Source organism: Saimiri boliviensis, chromosome 5, assembly GCF_048565385.1.
Source record: "Saimiri boliviensis isolate mSaiBol1 chromosome 5, mSaiBol1.pri, whole genome shotgun sequence".
NCBI classification, from domain to species: Eukaryota; Metazoa; Chordata; class Mammalia; order Primates; family Cebidae; genus Saimiri; species Saimiri boliviensis.
This window is the reverse complement of record NC_133453.1, coordinates 33,552,885-33,575,982: the sequence shown is the minus strand read 5'-3', so window position 1 is coordinate 33,575,982 and position 23,098 is coordinate 33,552,885. Positions and strand designations below refer to the sequence as shown.

At 39.7% G+C, this 23,098-nt stretch overlaps 1 protein-coding gene and 1 pseudogene across 5 annotated transcripts in view; both read right to left on the bottom strand.

Moving 5' to 3' along the window:
• Window positions 1-23,098, bottom strand: part of KLF7 (KLF transcription factor 7) — a 93,029-nt gene that overhangs the window by 17,380 nt on the left and 52,551 nt on the right. The window lies entirely within an intron of this gene.
• On the bottom strand, window positions 2,913-3,044 carry LOC120364521 (U2 spliceosomal RNA; annotated as a pseudogene).

The following is a 23,098-nucleotide window of genomic DNA, read 5'->3' as shown; positions in this document are numbered from 1 at the left end:
TTTATAGCCAGATGAGGGCTGGTAGGGAGAGGTAGGGGTGCTTGGGAAACAGAACTGACATTTACAAGAACTCACATTCTCCCACAAAATTCATCTGAAATGGAATGTGGTCTAAACCAGTGTGGCATTATGTTAGTTTCTCACAGGGTCACTCTCCCTATATCATGATCATCAGAATTGACTGATCAAAAAACACTCCCATAAATACTTTTTGAGCATGCATCTATGATATATGTAGGCTTATTCATGAATCATACAGATGTACTAATGTCCTATTAGGATGTTATAAAATATATATTCAATAGACCAATTAAAATGAATGAGAATAAATTAAATATAAATAGAAGTCATACATATTTCTTCTTGCCTTCAAAAAGACTGTTGCACAACCCTACTTCTGAGGCCACTGCCCTGTAGGAGAAATAAAAATAGCTTTGCTCTCAGCCCCACCATCTCACTGGTCTTCAGGCTTCCATTCAGGGCTCCTACAGTCTCCTTATAAGAGTCAAAGCAATCCTTTGAAAATGTAAATCAGAACCTGAGTGTCTCTGACAGGGGGCCTTAGTCTACGTATTTCCATAAAAATGGCCTCTTTGACATCCACTGGATTTTACGCATTTAAAAACATCATTCTGCAAAGGGTTCCATAGGTTTTGCCAGATTGCCAAAGACATTCACCCAGAAAAGGTTAAGATGAAATTGAAGTTTAAATGTTCCAATGGCTTTCTATCATTCTCAGAAAACAAGTCAAAAGCAGGCAAGGATCTACAGTATAGAGTCTACATGATCTGGCTCCTGGCTACCTTTCCAATATCATCGATGCTCCCCGTCCCGGATGCACCCACACTGCTGTCGCCAGCAGACTCCCACCTCAAGGCCTTTGCACTGACTTCTCCCTCTGCCTGGAACAGGCTTGCTGCCTCACTTCATTCAGGCCTCTGCCTGAATGTCTCCTCCTCTTAGAGAACTTCCCTCACTATCCCCTGTAAAACAGCATTCTGTCACTTTCTCCATAGCACTTAATTACTTTGAAATGAGACTGCATATTGTTTGCGTGTATTATAGTCTGTTTTCCCCACCAGAGTATAAGCTTACTCCATGCAGACATCCACTTTGTTCACTATGATACCAACAGCACTAAAGCAGTGCTTGGCTCAATCCTGTTAAATACATTAAATGAATTTAACAAAGCATCTTGATTTGCAACAAAAACCCGAGTACACCTAGAGGGGCAGAACAGCCTGTGTGATTTCCAGTCCCTTACTTTCTAGGTATTAAACTGGTTTAAGAGTAGAAATGTTTGCTTGGTTGCTTAAACCTGACATCCTTCTTTGCTGGGAACTAAAATATGGTATCCCACAATAAATTAAGTTTTCCTTTACTATCAAATATCACTTCTATTTCTTCCCTATCTTCTACAGCCTACAAGAGGAGGATCCTGAAAAACTTCCTATAACATAATTTCACACACAGGAACCTAGCCTCCTGAGCCACATCTCCTCTGGGAAGCAAAGTGTGCCATTTTATGAAATTCATTTGCAGAGTTTATCTATAAAGATGTATTTGGGAGGGCATAAGTGATATGTCAAATCTACTGTACTATAAAATTGCCTATAAGAAGAGTGCAGCATAAAATATGAACATGTGGCAGAGTCTTGCACTCAAGCTTTAAAAGTCTGTTGAAAATAAACATCACTAATACAAATTTTCTTTGTTCATTTCCTGATCTGCAAAATTTCAAATTCTTAATCCAAGTTCTAAAGAGATTAGGACTTTGACATGCCTAGATTTCTGTTAAGACTAACTTTACCTGTTTCCTTTTATTTATCTTTTTTTAACGTGGTTCTAGATATTTAGGTATGTCAAGGTCCTAGTCTCTTTAGGACTTGGATTAAGAATTTGGAAACTGCGCAGATCAGAAAATGGAAAAGAAAACCAGAAAGAAGGAATACTTTGCAATGGGTTTACATTGCTGCCTGGTACATCTAGAAGAATTCAGCAAAGACTCGTCAATTGCTTTCACATCACACTCAGTTACACTAGAGCATTTAAGCATTATATGGTGGCTCACACATGTAATGCCAGCACTTTGGGAGCCTGAGGCAGGCGGATCACAAGGTGAGGTGTTCAAGACCAGCCTAACCAACATGGTGAAACCCCATCTCTACTAAAAATACAAAAATTAACTGGGTGTAGTGGTGTGCATCTGTAATCCCAGCTACTCAGGAAGCTGAGGCAGGAAAATCACTTGAACCTAGGAGGTGGAGGTTGTAGTGAGATTGCACCACTGCACTACAGCCTGGGTGACAGAATGAGACTCCATCTCAAAGAAAAAAAAAAGATTCCAGCTGGATCTTGAATTTTTTTTTTCAAGTCTTTTTGTGGAGCTGATTGATGGAAAATAAAATAAGGGCTTTCTTTTCTAGAATTCCCAAAACAGTTATAATAGCTACTACATAAAATAAAATGTACACTCACTGAGGATCCATATGGCTTTTTCATCCATCCATTACTTGCTTACCCAAAGGCGTAGTGGATCCAAGTACCTGAGTCTACACAGTGTACCAGTCACTTTACAGAATATACAAACATTTGCCCTATTTGTTTTTATTCTTAAAACAACTAAAAAAATAATAATAACTGGGCCTAGGTTAAGGTTTACTCCTCACTATCTTAAAATGTTTCTTCAAAAACCTGTAATCCAAAATTTAAACCATATCCTCAATGAGGTACAGCTCCTACTTTAGAATATGGAGAGAGGTGAGAAAAGATTTTGACTGAATCCTGCAACTGCTGACAACAATTGTGTTTGTGTCCAGCACAGTAGCCACCAGCCACATATGGCAATGAGTGCTTGAAATGTCGCTAAGGCGACTAAAAAAACTGAACTTTTAATTTAACTTTAATTAACATTAAGATTAAAGGCTGAAGTAGTGTAAAAATATTTCACCCTCTTATTTTGTTAGGACTGCATTTAATTTTCACCATTGAAAATTTAGTATGAGATACTACACTTGATCTTAGCCAAAAGGCCGAGAAGCGATGAAAAAATTTAGCATGAGATACCCTGGAAGCATACAATAAACACTGGATCTCGAAGACTTAGTATTTAAAAAGAATGTAAAATATTTCTCACGAATAACTTTATATATTGATTTTATGTTGAAATGGTTATATTTATATATTAATTTAGGTAAAACATATTATTAAAATTAATTTTACCTTTTATTTAACTTTTAAAAAAATGAGGTTACTAGAAAATTTAAAATTAGATATGTGGCTTGCATGTATTTCTATTTTAGACAGCACTAGTTTAAAATATATTTTCTATGTAGAAACCCCATCAACTCGAGCTGAAAAGCTCATCCTTCTGATATTTTCCTCCATGCCCAGCCCATAGTCTAGAATCCCAGTGTTCCCACTTCTACATTCCAGCCCATGGGAGCTTTTAGAAACAGTCATTAAACCAAAGGCCCAAAGAAGCCTTCTTCTCTGATCCCTCATCCCACCCCCAAACTTAATAGAAGGTTTAGAGTCTCTCTCGCTGGCCAGGATGTAAATTCTGTGAGGGCAGGAGCCGTATTTGACTTTTCTCCACTTTATCCAAAGTGGCTAGCATAAACTTTATACACAGTAGATGCTCAGATAATACTCTTATTTACATTTAGCACCCAAAAAAGTGCAGTAATAAACACGAAATAATTTCTGTCTTTAAATTGTTCTCATCCCCTGTAACCATTTCTCTTTAAATAAGCAGTCCTCTAGCACAGTGGTTCTCAAACTTATTAGAATTCCGTAAAGGGCTTATTTAAAACACAGGTGGTGAACCCCACCCTGAGAGGTTTTGATTCAGTAGGTCTGATTCACTAGGGGAGGGCCTAAGAATCTGCATTTCTAACAAATTCCCAGATGATGCTAATGCTGCTGGTCCAGAGACCACACCCCAAGAACCACTGCTAAAGAGGGGAAATAAAATGAACTCATCATTAAAAAATAGATTATTCTAGTTCTGGCTCTGCCACATAATAGCAATGTGGCCTTGTAAAGGTATTTAATAACTTCTTTGGGGACTTATGGCTCTTAACTGTGTGGGAAAGAAATTAAAAAACAACAACAACAACACAATACTGTCCCAATTCTTTGTACTCATGAAGATTGGATGGAACCTAGTACATGAAAGTGATTGGTCAATTAGAAAGTCCCCAATGAATAAAAAGTGTTAGTAATGGTGTTTGATATTAAAGGTGCTGTTCAGAGTGGTGATATCAACAGGTAGTTTACAGACATACAGGAAGCCAGTGAGAGAGGTGGAAACAGAGAACTTTGTCACCTGCATGTGCAGGGCAAGAGCACAAGGGCTTCTTTATAAGACTTAAACTGGAGCCCAACCTGCCTTGTGCAGCACAGCCAGGGGAACACACAGGATTAAAGAAATCCGTAGGGGCCACATGCCGTTTTTAACAACTGTTAAATTTTTCTAAAATGTTCCTTTTGAGACAAAGAGTTAGATTCTTGGTGAATTTGCTTGAAATGTTGGAGGAAGACTCTGTTGGTCATGAAAATTAGTTACCAATCCAGATGCTTAAGTAAATTTAGCTGTTGAAAATTAAAGAGCTTTTGCAATGTGTAATTTGTGTTTCCAATACATGTGCTTTCAAATACTTTACTGTGTTTCTGATTAGCCAAGGAATGCCATAAAACTATTTTTTATTTAATTAAAAATGTATGCAGTATTCTAGTAGTTTTCAGTGGGCTGAGTGAGGTTTAGCCAACGAACACCACTGTTCCCCACCACCCTGACACAGTGCAAACCAAAAACCCATAACTGTTTAGATATTACTATAATTTTCAAAAGACTGTAAACTCACTTAAGAATTTAGAGCTCAACAACACTTATATCTGAAGCTATGTGTGCTCAAGTTTTGAAATAGGCAAGCCTGATCATTTGGGGAAGCTACATTTTTTTTAAGCTACAAGTTTAGTTTGTTTGCTTTTTCAAAACTTTATTTTGTTTTTATTCTTTTTGTTATTGTTTTTCAAGGTTAACTTTAAAAATTATTTTAATCAGCTTTTTTTGGAGTTAAATCCAAATAAAATTTGATGTCATCTTGGAAATTTAAATATATTTTGGTGATTATCAGTTACAATAAAGTTAAAAGCTATGTATATACTAAATTTGAAGAAAAATGTTACTAGAACATTAATCTTTCCTTTCAAGATGACAACTACACCACATGAATTTATTTGAAACTCATTTGTAGAACATTTTTTTCCATTTAGCAGCAATGGTATTACTCTGTAAGTCAAGTGCTCACAAGTCATTTGATGTATTAAATAGATATTTGATTATTAAAAACTGTGAATTTTAAACTCACCTTTAGTCAACTTCTGTTTTTTGCTTTCAAATATAAAGATCACCATACTGCAGAGGATACATGCAGGAACGGACTCTTACTACAATGACCAAGTTATTATTATTATTATTTTCCTTAGAGAGTGTCTCACTCTGTTGCCCAGACTGGAGTACAAGGGTGCAATCACAACTCACTGTAAATCTGAACTCCTGAGTTCAAGTGATCCTCCCACATCAGCTTCCCAAGTAGCTGGGACTACAGGCTCTGGCGCCACTACACCTGGCTTTTTTTTTTTTTTTAAAAGAAACAGTGCCTCCTGACGATGCACAGGCTGGTCTGGAACTCCTGGCCTGAAGTGACCCTCCCACCTCGGCCTTACAAAGCACTAGGATTACACATATGAGCCACTGTGTCTGGTCCCAAACTATTAATATAATTTTTCAATCACCTTAAAAGATTTTAAGAATGAAGAAAAAAAATCACTTTTGCTCTAAACAACATGTTCCAAGCATGGGTAATATCAAGGTATCACTCAGAAAGTGATACCACTAAATGAGAAGTACACCCTATAGAAGTAAATCAACATAGAAAAGGAAACGTTCCCTAAAAACCGATCAATTTCAGAGGTTGGCAACTTAAGTGTACAACTCCTAGTAAGTATAGCCAAGGAATTAATTTTTCTTGCAGGGAGGGTGGTAGTAAGAAAAAGATAATCGGGAAGTACACAGCTTTGAGGGAGGGTACATCTGCATGACACCCTACTGGGGAGATCTTTGGGAAGCCTGAGGGCAGGTGAGAGGACTATGTGTCTGTGAACCACAGAAAATGTAGGGACATGGAGGGCCAGGGTAGGTGGGGAGAAGAGACTAAACTAGGGCCCTATCAGATCAGGGACCCATGGTGGTCATCCGTTGGTACATATCACATTAGTTGACAATGCCTATTTACTTTCCTGGATACACTAAAGTTTTCTCTTTTTTGCTAACCAAAAATTTAGAAAATATAAGCCTAAATAATTTATTATTTGGATAAAAGTTAACTTTCTACTACATATGTGTTATATATATATATATATATGTATATATATATGTACACAAACACACACATATATATCTTTTTAAATATCATTGATCTATCTATATCTATTCATATATATGAAATATATATAATATATATTATATATAATATCTATAAATTGAAATATATATTATATAATCTATAAGTATAGATTACATAAAATGAAATACATATTATATATAATAAATAAATTAAATATATATATTTCATATATATGAATAGATATAGATAGAGCAATGGTATTTAAAAAAAAAAAAAACATAAAAAAGGGTAATCCAAAAACCACAGAAGATCTGCTTCTGGAAGCTATAAGTGGCTTCAGTAAACTAAATTTATTTTAATTAAGTTAATGATAACAAAATTGATATTCACTGATTATATAAATGCAGATGGTAGAAAAGCATATAAATAGCTCATATGATAATTTTCTCTAAAATTAAAAAAATAAAGGCAATTTTGTCCATCTTCAAGAAGCCCAAATGAGGGCAGGTATGGTAGCTCACACCTGTAATCCCAGCACCTTGGGAGGCCAAAGCAGGCAGATCACCTGAGCCCAGGAGTTTGAGACCAGCGCAGGCAATGTGGTAGGACCCTGCATCTACAAAAAAATTAAAAAATCAGCCAGGCATGGTGGTGCACACCTGTGGTCCCAGCTACTTGGGAGGCTGAGGTGAGAGGATCACTTGAGCAGGAGAGGCCGAGGCTGCAGTAAGCAGTAAGCTGTGGTTGCACCACTGCACTCTAGCCTGGATGACAGAGCAACACCATGTCTCAAAAAAAAAAAAGAGGCTAAATTAGATAATTTACATCCAGATCATGGAGAGAAGAGCCGTCCTTGGACCAGCTACCGTTCATGTTGAATAAATATGAACCTAGTTCTCCAGAGCATTTGAGAGGCAAATATCAAATCAGTGAAGATTTAAAACATCAATATGTCTACATAATTCTCTTCCAAAATGATCAAACATTTTTTTAGAGACTAAATTTCCCCATTAGCCAAAGCAATCAGATACGTACCTTACTCAAATATAAAGTCTAAAAAAAGAGTAACCCCGAAAGAAAAATTTCATTTGTTTGTTATTTGGATACACGATAACCTAGGACAGATGCTCTCTACCTACCACTATCTATGTACTCAGGAAAAGATGTACACAAAGTCATGCCACTTATTTTTCTACCTTATCACCCATCACTTCTTACATAACCCTCTAGTCTCCAACATCCCTAGACAGCTTCCTCACCCCACCAGGCTCCCACCCAAGCCCTTCTCACTCGCTGGGATGTCCTCTGCTCAGAATGTGTCTATTCTCCACATGTCACCCCATCCCTAAAGATTTTTCCTCCTCGGAAAACTATACCCTTGTCTAAGTTTTCACTCTTTGGCCAGTTATTTACCATTTCCTGTAGATATTTATCTTTTTGTGCCTTGATCCCTTGCCCTGCTTTTCCCCACCCACATTAAATGAAAAGTGCTTTTAAAACAAGGACACCTTATACCCCCAATGGAATAAATACTGATAAGTAACGTGTGTCCAAGCACTGAGCTAGATGCGTTCTCATTGGCCTCTTTATAATCATCCTCAAAGTCTAGCACAGGCTCAGACACACTGTAACATGTACTCAATACAATGTTTGCTAATTGAGACATCAGACCACCAAAATCCAGCAGCATGAAAAGCTGTATTACTAACCTTGCCTTCCAGATTCACAAACCATAAATGCATTATCTCCGAAACACTTCATCTCTGTCCACCGGTAAACAGGAAAAATCAAATACTTAAGACTTCTGGTCTAACTCACTGGCAGTGAAAGAAACAGTCTCTTCAGTGTGACAAGTTAGATTCAACAAGCATTAATTGTTGGTTCTAATATACGCCAACCAATGACATTGCTAGAGATTAAAGCCAAATAGAAAGGCTCTTCACATTAGAGCAGCTCCCAGTTAGGAAAGCACCATGCAATACATACAAAGAACATGAGACTCAATGTGTTTGATAGATGTGTGTAACGTGGACATGTGAAACAGAAAATCCCTAAGACTTGGTAAGACTATTATGGCAGATGTTGTAGAGAAGATAAGCCTACCTGAAACTTGAAGGACACCAAGGACAAGGGCAATAAGCATTTCATGGAGAAGGAACAGCATGCACAAAGGCCCAGAGATAAGAGACAGTGGTTTATCATCCTGAGGTCAAGGGTAAGTATGTGAGAAGGACTCTTAAAAATGGACTGGAGAGGTGGTAGCACCAGATCCTAAGGGGCCTTGATGACAAACTATCCCCTCAAGAGACTGACTGCCTTGAGGTCGGACCTCACATCTGTGCATACTTGTGTCCTCAGAGCCTGGCACGGTATGTGGTCCTAGTACTTTCTAAAGCATATCCTCTGGGAACTGGTTCTAGACCGACTCTGGTAGAGTTGGGCACTCGTTCCTTCTGCTTGCCTAACTTCCTCTGGAAGAGACTCATCATGTTGCTTGAGTAAATTGTTTACATTCTATGTGGCTCCACAAAACCAAACGGTCCCTTTAAGAACAGAGGCTAGGCTTATTCACCTTAGTATTCGCAAGACTTAAAATGCTGGACACATGTCAAAGACCCTCAATTAACCCGGCTGAGTGAAAATACCCATATACTACGAGTCCATCTCCAAATCTTCCTTTAAGCAGTTACCTAGATCTTCCTACATCTTCTTTCTGCTGCTCCCTAACAGGAATCATTAGGAAGAAAACATAATGACTGAAACCACCCATGAAATCTACATTCTCACATATACACACACACACACACACACACACACACACACACAGCCTGCCCTCCCCCCAAATCTGCAAACAACTCAGCACAAACATATTGACACCCACATATGTAGAAACACCCCCACACAATCTGTCATCCTGTATACCTCTAACCTCAAACAGCCTCAATTTCATCTGTGCTAAACTCACAGCTACAAAATACTTTCTCTTCGTTCTTCTACTGAAGAATGAAGGCATTCTGGGAGGAAAATGTCAATGTAATGTGACTTTACACTTTGAAAGGGGGAAAAAGAGGTGCAAGAAATATTAAGATGTAGTTAATTTGACCCCATATGGTTTCCTGCTCAAGTTCTTAATTTCCCAGTCACTTCATATTATTCCAATAATGTAAATTCTCATGAAATACAACATGTAAATTATGTTTCCATTCAGAACTTGAGCCATTCCACAGAAACCTAGTTTTCATGCAATTATTTTGATCTTGCACTGTGCCACAATGTACTAGGATGTTACCCTTACCATTTCATACATTTAGACTTTCAGAACTCAAGAGGTTTATGTTAAAATATCTGCATTACAGGCTTTTAAAAAAAGGATTATTAAGACTAAAAGCATAGCAGCAACTGCCAGTTGTCCCCCTACATTCATTCTCTCCTTATCTATAGTAAGAGTAGCTCCAGGATTTTGTTGAGCTTATGGTCACCCAAAATAAAGGCTGTATTTCCAAACTCCTTTGCAATTGCTTGTTCACATATGACCAAGTTCTGGCTGATGAGATGTAAGCGAAAGTGACAAGTGCAATGTCAAGCTGTACTTTACTTATTTATTTTTCAGACAGAGTCTTGCTCTGTCGCCTAGGTTGGAGCACAGTGGCACGATCTCAACTCACTGCAACCTCCCTTCCCGGGTTCAGGTGATTCTCCTGCCTCAGCCTCCCAAGTACCTGGGATTACAGGTGTCCACTACCACACTCAGCTGATTTTTGTATTTTTAGTAGAGATGGGGTTTCACCATGTTGGCCAGGCTGGTCTCAAACTCCTGACCTCAGGTGACCTACCTATCTTGGCCTCCCAAAGTGCTAGGATTACAAGTGTGAGCTATCATGGCCAGTCAGTCAAGCTGTACTTTGAAAAGTAGGAACATCCTCTCCCCTTCTGACTTTCAAAATATCTGCATGAAAACTAGATTCCTAGAAAGTAGGCCTGGTGGCAGCCATCTTGAATTGCAGGGACCTGGGCAATTCCTTTGGAATGGAAACCCAAGGGATGGGGGACCCACAGAACAAAAAGAGTTTGGGCTTCTGACAGTTCTAAATGCTGACTTTATATTAATGAGAAAAATCTTTTATCTTTACGCTTCTCTTAGCTTGAGCCTTTGTCACAAAAGCTTCATTTATGATCTAATTAATTCAAAGCATAGCAAAACCGACACCTTTTCTCCAGAAAGGGTGTCAGAGTTTCTGGAGATGGTGTCTTATGTGTACAAGTACAGTTTACTGGAAAACAGACACACACCCAACTCACCATCAGGGGACCGGTGCTCTAGTCCTAGCTATTACCACTTAATGATGTGCCCTCAGGAAAGTTGCCAACTCTTTGAATATCACTTTCCATCTCTGCAAAATAGAGCTTATCCCTTCTTTGGCACAGGCCTCACAGGACTATTGTGCAGTGTGAAGAGAGATGGTTTCTGTGCAAGTGCTTCATATACTGCAAAGCAGTATATAAAGGCAGGGTGATTTTTAAAATATTTTACCCCAAAATCCTTCTTTATGCAGTGTGGCTCATATTAACACCCAGTACCTGACTATATCTTCCTGGTGAATAAAGAGCCTGCAATCACCTGTTCTAGCTAAGATGGTTAGAGATCAATTTGAGATGTCAGGAGCAGACCACCTCCGGAGGATGGTGTTTCATTCAACCATCAAGGATAAGACCTCAAGCCCCAAATCCTCAACTTACAATGTGCCATCGATTAGAAAACCAAAGGGTTTCAACCAAACAGTATAAACCCAATACCACATGGAGAGAAACTGCCCAAAGCCCATATACTACTAAAATATGGTGCTTATCTTACCACATCTCATATCTCATCTGCTGAAATGCATTTGGCTTTTTCTATTGGATATATGAATATATGAATGACAGAATCACTCCCTGATGAGATGTCTATATTTTCCTTCCTCATGTACATATACATATAGTAGAAAACTAAGTGTAGGAGAAAGGTACATAAACAAACTAGACGATACGTTCATCTCTGCAGAGAAAACACCTCAAATAATCATCATCAGCCAAGACTTGTGGTCCAATTCCACCCATTTGCAATGGGGGATAGGGTGTTTTAGATCCTAGTAAAACGGGCTGTTGGCTAATAATTATCGAGTCCTTACTATATGCTGGGCACCACAGAACCTAAGGGCTTTACGTATATTCTGTCCTCTAACACTCTCAATAGCCCTACTGCTATTATCCCTCCCCATTTTCTAGATGAGGAAATAGAGGGCTGGAGAAGCTAAGCTGTTTAAGTTCACCCAACTTACATGCGGTACAGTCAAGAATGAAACTTAGGCCATCTTACCTTCAGAATCCACACGCTTACCACTGCCTCACTCTGCCTTTTGTATAAGCAACAACAATTAAAGTAGGATCAATACTCATATTCCCTTTGGAAATATTATCTGATAAAACAAATGTTCCAACTGGAAAGAATGTCAGAACTATTTAGATGCACCTATATAATAGCTGTTCTAATTTTTTAAAAAATGAATCAGCAGTGGAATAGAATCCATGGAGACGGGAAGCCAGGAGTGTGAACTACAACTCATTTGCCCTTCCCTAGAACCCCTGGTCTCATTTTCAGCTCACAGGATGGTACTACTGACTACTAGACCCTAGTGTGGGTAGAAAATTTTTTTTTCAGAGAATACCTCATATTAACTTACCAGCATTTTTTTCATTTCATTCCCTCACCTTCTCAAAAAACATCTGTGTCACCTAACATTTCTACATAAACCCAAAATGGAAACCCCAAAGGCCAACAGCAGAGGAAGGACTTCATTTTTTTTTTTTTTTTTTTTTTGAGACAGAGTTTCACTCTGTTGCCCAGGCTGAGGTGCAATGGCACGACCTCAGCTCAACTGCAACCTCTGCCTCCTGGGCTCAAGTGATTCTCCTGCCTAAGCCTCCCAAGTAGCTGGAACTACAGATGCCCACCACCATGCCCAGCTAATTTTTGTATTTTTAGTAGAGATGGGTTTTACCATGCTGGCCAGGCTGGTCTTGAACTCCTGACCTCAGGCGATCCACCCGCCTTGGTCTCCCAAAGTGCTGGGATTATAGGCATGAGCCACTGTCCCCTGCTGGATTTCGTTTTAACCTGCACTTCAGTGTGAGATGAGCTGCAGCTTCATTTCTACCTGCCGCCCCTTTCTGAGGGGTGGGTGCTGACTGGCCTGGAGTGAAGAAACACCAGGTAATAACATCCCTGTTCTTGGCATGTTATTTACATGTCAGGCAGCCCGATGGTGCTTTACCTGCGCTACTTCACAGAAACCTTTCAAGGTAGGTGGTGATTTTTCCATCTTAGGGATGAGCACACGGAAGCCCAGGGATAGAAACCCAGCTAATAAGTGGCTGAGCTGACTTCTAAGTCTGGGTCTGACTCTGAAGCCTGTTCTCCTGCAGCATCATGCTAGGATTTCCTAGGAAGGAAACCAAGAAAGGGACACAGGAGCAAAAGATCCCACCCTTCTTCCATCATAGTCCATCCGATTTGCTGCGCCAGAAAGCCCTGCAGAAGGGTAGAACAGAAAGGGCTCCGTATTGTGCTGTTCCCACCAGCTCACTAGCAGGGATGAGGTCCTCTCAATCCTCTGCTACACTCTCTCCCACACCTCACCAGGAGGCTGATCAAAGAGGAGTATCAGTTTGTGTGCTCTACAGGGACAGAGAACAGGCAGTGAGTGGCCAGGCTGTTCAAGCATTTAAACACACCTGCATGGTCCGGTCTCCCAGACACTAGCACGGGTGGCTCCTAAGCACCCAAAATGTGGCCAGTCTGAACTGAATGTGCTCTAAGTGTAAAAATGCACCAGATTTTAAAGGCTTTCCAATAGAAAAGAGAGATAAAGAAATGTAAAATCACTCATTAATAATTTTTATCAATTATTTACATGCTGAAATGATGTTTTGGATATACTGAGCTAAATAAAATACAGTATTAGAACTAATTAGTACAATTAATTACTTTTTAAATGTGCCCGCTATAAAATATAAAATTATATATGTGGCTCATGTTACATTTCTATTGGAAAGTGGTCTTAGAGATCATGTTAAATAATCTGTACTTTAAGAACAATAGCAGCCATTGTGAGCTTTTCAACAGAAACATAACATGATCAGAAATGAATTTTAAAATCTTACTTTGGCTACAAAATGGAGAATGGGCTGACAAAGGCAATGAGCCAATATGGGGAGAGTTCTACAACTTCTAGAAGAAGAAAGATGACAGTGGCTGAAACAGTGCTTATAGCAGCAGAGATGGAAAAAGCAAACAAACGTAACTCATATTTAGAAAGTAGTGCCCATGAGATTAACATAAAAAAAAACAAAACATTAATTAAAAGGGCCTATATCAGGGATGCCTCCCAGGGTTTTGCTATGAGCGAGTGGACAGGGCATTCAGCATTCATCGTCTGGTATTTATGCATGTACAAAAAAAGTCTATCAAGTATCCTAGGATCATACCAGCCTGTCTCCATGAAGTTCCCCTGCAAGAAGCATGAATCATAGATGCTCTGGGGATTTTGAAACTAGTGCATGCTGTTCCAAAGTGCTTTCCTTCTGAAGAGCTCCCAGAAGTGCCTCAAGATTTTGCCAAGTCAAAAAACACTTAGGAAAGCTGTCGGAAATGATGGTAATTGATGCTAAGACCGGGAAACAGGCTGAAAGCACAGCAAGTGGGATGGACTGGGGTGGAAGAAGGGTGGGGTCGGCTCCAGCGTCCCTTTCTTGGCCTGTTCTCTAGGAAATCCCAGCATAATGCTGCAGGGGACAGGCTTTGGAGTCAGTCCCAGACTTAAAAGCTGGCTTGGTCACTTATGAGTTGGGTGTGTCTACTCCTGGGCCCCTCTAGGGTTCCATGTTCTCATGCCTAAGATGTGAAAATCACCACCTACCTTGTAAGGATTTCATGAAATGGCTGTTATCACTCAGGCTTTCTCTTGCACTCCGACCAAGTCAATACCTGTCCCTTTGGAAGGGATATTGGGTATAAACGGAACTTCAGGTCACCTCACCTCCCACAGGTGAAAGCATGACAAATCTCAGTAAAGGCTAGGCAGGTTGTTCTGGTGTTAACTACACAGAAAACCAAACACCACACCATGGCTGCTGTGGCATCAGAGGCCTGCTCCTTCCAGGGCAGGCATTATCATGAATAATTAAAGCCAAGCTCTGCTAATCAAAATAAATGAACAAAGGATGCCTCTGACACAGTAGTCCTCCCCCTCCCCCGCTTTTTTGGTTGTTTTAGGAGACCACTTTTTCTCAGCTACTGCTCCTACCAATTTGATCATCTTCAGTGGCATCCCTATCAATTTGGGAAAATTAGCAAGCTTCTCCTCCATATGGAGCTGTGGCCATAAATCACAAATATGAGTGTGTGTAAAATTATATAGCATAGGCCCAGTGTAATAATAAACACATTTATATTTTATAACTGCTGTTTTCTCCCCCTTCAAGCCGCTTCATTGCCTGGGCCCCAGAGGTTCCCAAGCACTCCCCACTGGCTCCTGTGTGCGGCCGTCTTGCTTTGTGTGCAGTTTAGTTCCCCCTCGTCACAGACCGCTATCTGCCAAATGCCAGCCGGCTCTTCTTTGTGCTGCAGTGGGCAAGGAACCATTCCAGCTTACAGTTCTCTCTGCAGCAGAACACAGACACAAATGAGCAGGTGACCTTTCAAACCACGTCAAAACGGGCCCTTGACCCAGAGACCTCAAAACTTCAGTGGGTTCGCTGTCTAAATCACCCAACTACAAAGACCTATGTTTGCACAATGTGATTGTATTTACACAAAGATTTAACGCCTCAATAGAGCAAAAGCCATTCAGTTAATTTTAATTATTGCTCTATTCTTCTTGCAACAGCTTTTCTAAAAAATGCTTAACAGTGAGCCTATGGTAATTGATCCTATAAGCTTTGTACCTGTGGACCTTGTAGCTCATACAATGACAGGAGTGGGAAGGGTGTATGAAAAGTTTTCCCTGGCTGCAAAGGATTCTTTCCACTTTCTGGCTTTGCTCATTGACTATTCTTTTTGTGTAAGATGCACACCAGGAAAACCACAAAGAGGGAGGGGGAAAAAGATACACAGGTGGGTTGGAAAGCATTCTAAACGCTTAGCAGCCAATTATAAGCAAGGAAAAGGCTATTATCAAATCAGGTCCAGGGCCCGTCAACTCTAACGATTTATTAAGGTTGTTTCCATGGCAGGTAGATGAAATAAAAAGGGGAAGTTTGAAAATACAAAGATGTACAGGAACACAGGATCACACACAAAAATACCTATAGACAAAAAATCCTTAAAAGAGTGGAGCCCTCAGGGGTAATGTGTGTTATTCCTTCTGCCTTTCAGGAATTTGTCTTTTGGTATTAACATCTTTTCTTTCTTCAGATCTCTGGAAAATAATATAAGTGCCCATCACTCTGAGGTTCCTATAGACCCTTTTGGCAGAATGCTAGAAAGCAGCTATTCTTCTTCACTGTGTGCTTTTCTGAATTCAGAGGAGAGACTGCTGAATACCTCAAGCAAAATCATAACCTGAATTTGGCATCTTTGCCCATTAGTAGACTTACAATTCCTGTATTTACCAAGGATTTTTATTCTTAAAACTTCTAACCCCTCTATACATATCCTCAAATAACTGGGCAAAAAAAGATAAAATAAAATTATCCTTAGCGCCACACTTACCATACAAACCAGAATAAAGGCATGGAACTCATTTCTTCAGCCTCACCTAGCAAAGCTCTGGTGTAACTGAGAGAAGCATACAATTTACAGACCAAGATCCACCCATTCATAACTTCCTTCAACCTCTTTAAGGCATTTCCATTTGGATTTTCAGCTTAGTAATAAAGAGGATTGCTAAGGTGCTTTCTTTCCAGGGGTTCAGAGAAAAGTTTCTATTTACCATTTCTCATCATGAATTATCTAAAATATGCAAATGCACTAGTACTGAGACATCACTTCAAGAATCAATACCTTGCATTTGTTTGCGCCTTCAAAACTTTCTTCGTTAAAATAGGGGAAAACCAACTAAGATCAAGGATTCTTAAGTTCAACCAAAATAGACAGAATGTAGGAATATATAAGATAATCACTCAGTTTTCTTAGTTATTCTGAATTTGTAGTCATACTGAGCAAGTAAAATAACAAATATTAAGCCATTTATTTTTCTGAACCATAAACAAAACTAAAATAATTTATATTCTGTTTAACTCAGCCCCAAAAAGAAATAACTGATCTCTAAAGGAAAAACAGAGTAAGGCAGGCTCTGTGATTGTTCAGCAGTGAAGCCTTTGAAAAATGATCTTTGAGCCTCAGTTCCCTCATTTGTACAATGGGTATCATGAAAAGATTTACCCCATAATGAAGGTTAAATGGAAGGATGTATACGAAACACCTGTCAACTGTAAAGATCAATACAAGTGGTATTATTATTGCTTACTTGGGTAATGCACCAACGTGGAGCAGCCATTCCCAGGCTTAGTTCCCAATTGCTTTTCACTCCCAAAGCCAATGAGTACGAATGCCTCAGCCTACCCAATTGCTTTAGCACATCTGCTCTCGGAAGCTGACTAAATAACTCACTGCATCTTCAGGTCATCAAGATAAATATTACTAATTCCCTACTGGGTCTAAAACTAAGGTCCGATAACAACCATGATCCAAAACATGGCACTCAGCATGACCCCACGAGGCCAGCTCACTAATGGCAATCTCTCCAAGTGGCGAGGGATAAGCTAATATATGTAAAAGCCACAGATGTCACGTATTCCCCCCAGCCGCATTCACATGTATGAGAGGAATAAAGTCAGCAGTATTACCTCCAAACAGCAAGGACAATGCCATACAATTATAATAGCATATTGTCCATTGTATTTGGGGATGACACGTCTGACAATGTTATTTTCTATGCATGTGAATGTAGCTCAAAGGGCCAATGCATAATTCACAGCTCCTGACAAAATGCAGACATAAAGTATGTGTCCATTAGATAAAGCCATTTAAATCCTTTCCCCTGAAATAGCACCATTCTCCCTAAGAACTCAAAAAGCTTCCAGTATGTTCCTCATGGTGCCGGTGCAAACCAGAACGGTGAATAGTAGGAAATGCACTGAAATAGCAAATACCAGCGCAATATACAGTTTTCCCAATAAAAGTTTCCCAGAGAAAATACGTCACTCTTATTTCTTCATGAACAGTTAATCTTCTTTTTGAAAACGAGGAAACAACTGTTACATTTCAGCAAGGCTACGGTACTGGAGAAAACAGGTAGAGAATGACAATGGTGTTGCTCGTCAGCACCCAGTCAGCTAGACCCATTTCCTGGCAAAACAACTCCCTACCACACACCAGCCTGGCAGCTGAAGTTATCAAACCACTGCCTCAGTAAAATTTCAGATTATTACAGGTCAGGCGCCTTCTGCAAAAGGGGAGGGCATGAGGCTCGTGAAGGGTCACAATCATGAATCTTCAATCTAGGAAGTTAAGCATTTACTGGAGGCAGGAAGATTTCTTTCTTATCATAAGGGGAAAAGTGGCACATCACCTAAGTCCTGACAGAAATAATAAATAATGCAGTGCTTCCATTTAGTCAATATTGTTAAAGATCATAAAAGGGAAGAAGGCAAGACCTGGTGGGTAGTCTTAAAAGGATAAGGAAACGTTTTGCAAGTGGTTCGGTGCAACCTACAGAGAAGAGGACAACTAAGGTTGCATTAGGCCAGGGTTTCTCAACCTTGGCACTGTTGACCCTCAGGCCATATGATCCTTTGCTTCAGGGTCTGTCCTGGGCATTGTAGGATACTTGGCAGTATCCCTGTCCTCCACTTCCATATGCCAGTAGCATACCCCCAACCCTAGACACAACGATGAAAAATGTCTCCAGACATTGCTAAATGTTCCCTGAGGGAAACAATCTCCCCTGGTTGAGAACCACCACATTAGGCAACTAATGAATGATCTCACATTTTGGGAGAGCGGCTGGACCAAAAGATTTGCTCTCACACATAATGGCCTCTTCAGACATCGATAGGATGTCCCAATAACCTTAAACTATTGTGTGACTTTCCCATTCCTGTTACGCCCTTATTGGCTTCAGAAGTTCTTAAAAGTTCAGGGAAGGCCCATCTGTGTGGAATGCTCTCCCAGAGAGCACAGGCCACATAAGGTTTTGAGCATAAGGTGTCCAGTTACAGTCTGAGGGGGGCTGAACCCCGCTCTGCTCCTCAAGCACACAGTAACTGCCCCATGCAAAGGGTACCTTTTTCTAATTCACACAAAAGCATATTATGGTTTAGCAGCAGCCCTGCTGGGAGACTAGCAACCATCAGATTCTTCTTTTCCAATTTTGTCAACCGGTTTACTTGATGTCAAAGGTAGCAGCTTTGTGTGGCCGTCAGAATTAGCAAAGCAGGTTTTCAGGACTGAGGAGAACCAGGGGTTGAGGCATCTCCTCCTTTCTTCATTTCCCAAAGCATGCTTGCTTGTATGCCTGCACTCTCACTATTGCTTTAAACATGGAGACATCAAAAGAAAAAAGATCTACTCTCCCAGAAGAGTACGAGAGGAAGCTCAGAAGTATGCACTGATGTTCTAACCTTGACCACCTTCAGCCTTCAAATCCCCCTGCCTTGGGTTTCCAGGGTCTTGCCAGAGCCACAATGAGGCTGTGTAACCACATCTGTGAAGAAGATGGCTGGGTGAGACAAACTCCCCAGACTTCTTTGGACTTTTCAATCTATAACCTACTTAAGTCAAATAGGGACAATCCATAACATACTTGCAAAGTTGCTACTCTGACAATCTGCTGTCAAAAAAGATGAAACACTCAAACAAAACCACTCCCAAAGTCAGAATATACAACTTGTCACGTGACAAAAAGATATTCTGACTTCAGATGGTTTTTCACAAGTAAATGGCTAAATCATTTAATGGGCAAATGCTTTTGAGTGAGTAACAACTGGTCCTTTTAACAGAGGTAGCAGAAATAATATTACACCTGGTCTGTAAGTTGTCCTCTGATAAGATGATTTTCTTTTGCAATCTGAATGCTACTGATAGCTAGCTGGCTTCCTTTAGATAGGTGTTAACACTGCGATCTTCTCTCGATCATCCTGGCCTAGCTGGAGGCCTTCTGCCTATGTTAAGGGTATTTTAAGTAGAAATGATTCCCTAAAGCCTGAATTTATCTTATGGTAGAAGGGCTTGTAGCTCAGCCTAGGCCTCCTCCTGCTTCAGTTGTGATAGGGTAAGGTGGATCTCATTAGTATGGGAAACCAGTAACAGCCATTAGTGTCAAATAAGAGTTGCCTTTGCTAACTATTTCTGTGCACAGTCACACAACATGCACTGAGTTTTCTCAATAAAAAAGCTCCTTCCCAGGGGAATAAAGCTGCCTCTTCAAGGGGCCCCAATTTCCATACACTTTCTCAACCATTTAAAGTAAAATCTCCTTGGAGCATCACTTCACTTCTGAAGAATCTTCCCCGTCACACTTCCAGTGAGAATTTCAATCATGATGAAATGGAAACTTTTACTTCAACAGGAGATGACAACTATATGTAAAGTAATTACCTTTTTATTTGTTTTCTCAATCACAAAATTGATTTCAGATTTTGCATCACATTTGTTCATTTGCCATCAGGAAAGCAGCTATGAAGCAAAATGTCTTATTGCCATGTAAATGCAATGTCCCACTGAAAAACACCAGGACATGAGCTGTGCACATCAAAGGAATAAAACCCATAATAGGAAAGTCAAGGGTCTAGAAGCCTCCCTTTCCTCCTTTATAATAAAACAGTCAGGAAACTCCCATAATGTGTTTAGTCCATTCTATTTACTACTTTATGTTCTGATATCAAGAAGAATGGCTACAAAATAATTTGGCCCATTTAAGAAATAAAATGGCACTATCCTTAAGATGTTAAAGATGCTGTCTTGTTGTAAAGTATGTTTAATATCTGCACAAATCCTGCTACTCGTATCAAAATATAGGTATACAATATTTTGCCGGTTTTTTTTTTTTTCATGGAGACAACCAAATCTGTCATTTAAATGATGCCTTCAAATGTCTTGGTTACTTTAAACTATATTTTTAAGTTATGCAGAGAAAGAAAGACTTAAAGACTTTAATATGTTTCCACAACTAAAGGATGTAGTTGAGAAGACAGGATGAGGGGCCGCAGGTGCCAGACATTGTGTAGAATTTGCACTTATGCTCCATTAATTGCCAGCATATCTTCTTCTCCCTTTTCCTCCCCTTCCCCCGACTAAATCCCTCTGGAAAACAGCAAAGCAGCAGGCCCAGACTGGTACCCAGCAGCAACACCAGGAGCAGAAGTAGCCAATTACCCTCCAGAATACAACGGGGGGTGGGGGGAAATGATGCAGTTACCTAGCAACCAGAAAGAGCAGAAACAGCTGTGTAGCAGGCCCAGGCTGGTACCCAGGAAGAAACAGGATAGCCAATTAGCACACTGTATTTAATGCTGATGTGGTTTCCTAGTAACAAGCTGTACAAGTCTGTCTGTTGCATTTTCTCCCTCCCTTTCTCACATTTTCCTCAATCATGCACAGTATTACTATTTGCCCTAATTACTGTTTCTCCACTGCTTCCAGCGACCATTATTTTGTCCCCAGAGAAATTGGAAGAACTCAGGAAAAATCTTCTATAATGACAGTATTTAGTTTCAAATTCAGTTTAGCTGCAAGCGTTGAGACACTAAACAACAACAAAGAATAAAAAAAAAAAAAAGCCAGCAAATTGCCCTCTGCCTAAATTTAAAAGTAGCCTATGATACCTTTTCTAAATGCTAATATTTACATGCAAATGAAACAAAAAAATTTAATACATACCATCATTTTGCCATACATTACATTTTCAAACAGGATGAATCCTCCGTGTACTTGAATTTATTCATATTGATTTTCTGACACACTCTCCTGAACACTAGGAACATAAAATATCTTATTACCTATATCAAGGAAAGGAGATGTATCTTTTGCTGCTCTTTTTAAAATACCAATACTAGCTTCAACAAGCTCATGACCAATTGAGAATTCAATATGAGGAAATCTTTATTTCCTTTCTGCAAAAGAAGTTGAGTACAGGTGAAGGATGTTGCATATCCCATAATATGGGGATTCAAAACGCCATGTTATAAGTTCACAGCCGAGCAACAAATTCCATGAGTTGACATTAAACTACACAAACACACAAAATGAAGACAGAAACTTTTAAACAGGACTACTGCACAGTCATTCTAAAATATTTCCTACCATATCTTGCTGCTCTTCTAGATTCGAATATGTACCAGAGTCAAACTTTTTCTTGGTTGTACTCATTAGGACACAGACGATAGAATCCCACATTTTTTAGGGCATCTGCCAGACTCCTAGAACCACTCACATTTAACACTGGCTTCAACAGTAGAACAAACTACGGTCCTTATTACAAAACATCCCTGCTAGGAAAACAGCAAGGGCTTCAGGGAAAGATATTAGATACCCCAAGACACCTACCTAGGCAATACTCTACCACAGAAGTCAAGTTCTTTCTCAACTAAGGATGGTTTCTGGTTTCCTGCCTGCAACAAAATGACTGATAGCTTTTATCATCTTTAGCTCACCTAGTGAAACAGATAAAACTATGATAGCCCAACAAAGGTGAGATTAAAACATATTTTTACATTTGCCTGAAAACAATATGTACCACTTTACTGAATTCCATAGATTAAATGTTATAGTAATGGAAACAGAATACATTTTGAAGGCAGAAACAACAAAGGGAGTCTATGTTTTAGAATACCAGATGAGTAGTTTAGAATATAAAAGGCGTTTTAAACTGGGAATGCTTTTAATTTTTCAAACAAAATAAAAAGGGTCTTCTGTGAATGCAGATGACTTTCAAAGGGAAGAAAAAAATGATGTGAGGTGCAAAAAGAGGGAGGTCTGTCAAGGAAGCTTGGTTTAGGACAAAGCTGGACTGAGGCTTCACAAGGAACAAGCAATGGGGCATTCTGATCTTCCCTCCCCTAAAAGATTATGGGGTCCAATCCTGGGTCAGTGCCCAGCTCACCTAGCTCCATAAACACACATTTTGAAGGAGAACGTAGGGCAAACAGAAGTACGGGACAGATCATGATAACCTTATTCTCACTGCAGACATTCTTAAATAATTTAAGTGCTTTCACCTCTGTTATATAAGCGACATTGGTAACTATATGAACATGGGTACATTGAGGAATGAGGAGTAATTCCACTAGTGATTGGCTGAGTAACCAGTACATTAAAAAGTTTCCAACTTTTTAATTATTTTAAGTGATCTTGCCTTTACCAACATTTAGCTTAATAATGTCATGTCAATACATGACTTTAACTGTTGAAAAGATGCCACTTTTAGAAAATGTAGAAAATCCAGTGGCAGAGGAGGGGTAGATGGCATGCGGATGGAGTGGAGTGGGGAACGCCATCCCAGTCCCCAACCCTCCCCCATCATGTCTCCCTACCTGTTTATAGACTCCTGAAATTCTATTAGGTCTCCCATAATTGAAGGTTTAAAAACTAATAGAAGATTAAAGTGTTATACAGCGGTGGATGGATATATAATCCACTGACCACAACA